Raw genomic sequence first — 1045 nt, forward strand, 5'->3', positions numbered from 1 at the left:
ATTCTTATTATTGCTGTTGTTTTGTTTATATTTTTAATACACTATCCACTTTTGCAGAATTAGAAAATCTTGTGAGTCTGAACTCACAAGAGCAGGGGTGAGAACCAGAGGGGCGTAAGTGACATTTGACCAACTTTATAGGAGAGCCAAAACTAAAAAATGACCATACTTTGTCCTGACTTTGTTTATAAAATTCATTATTAATAAAACTTCAAAAATATGTGGATGACAATATACTTACTGAACAATATTTTGACATTGACATTGAAAAGAATATTTTTAATAATAGTATTTTTTTCAAATAGTTCTGTGTTTAGTGTTAGGTCTTTTCGTTTTTGATTAATAACATGGTTTAGAAATCACATGTGCCCTTTTGGCAGTAGAAAGAGCTCATCTAGAGCTTTCATTTGATATATATAACTAATTGTCGCCCAAAAGGTCACTTACATGATTGAGCTAAATGCTAATATCAGCATGCTAACATGGTCATAATGACAATGCTAACATGTTGATGGTTAACATGTATAATGTTTACCATGTTCAATATCCTTGTTTACCGTGTTAGTGTGCTAACATTACAAGTACATCTGTGGCTGATGTGAAGGACATTAGTTTTGCAGGTATTTGGTCATAAGTGTTGGAGAAATTGAAACTTTATCCTGAGACAGGGTTAGATAAAGTCAGGTGATCAAAGTTATTACAATTCATCAGGGACTATGAATATCTGTAACAAATTTCATGGCAATCCATCATATAGTTGTGGTGATATTTAAAGTAAGAATCAAAAATGTCAACCTTTTCCTGGTGCTTGAGGAAAAGTCAAGGAATCACCAAAGTCATTAGCATACATCGTCTGTTCACCTTGGATATCTGTACCAAATTTTATGACAGTCCGTCCAATAGTTTTCAAGATATTTCACTCTGAACTACAAATGTCAACTTCACTGTGTTACTAGAGGAATAGTTGGGGTTCACCGACATCAGATACATCCTTTGGGGAAAAATTAAATATTTCAACAATTGTTGGATGGATTGCCATCTGGAC

Source organism: Siniperca chuatsi, linkage group LG6 (assembly GCF_020085105.1).
Source record: "Siniperca chuatsi isolate FFG_IHB_CAS linkage group LG6, ASM2008510v1, whole genome shotgun sequence".
In the NCBI taxonomy this organism is placed as follows: Eukaryota; Metazoa; Chordata; class Actinopteri; order Centrarchiformes; family Sinipercidae; genus Siniperca; species Siniperca chuatsi.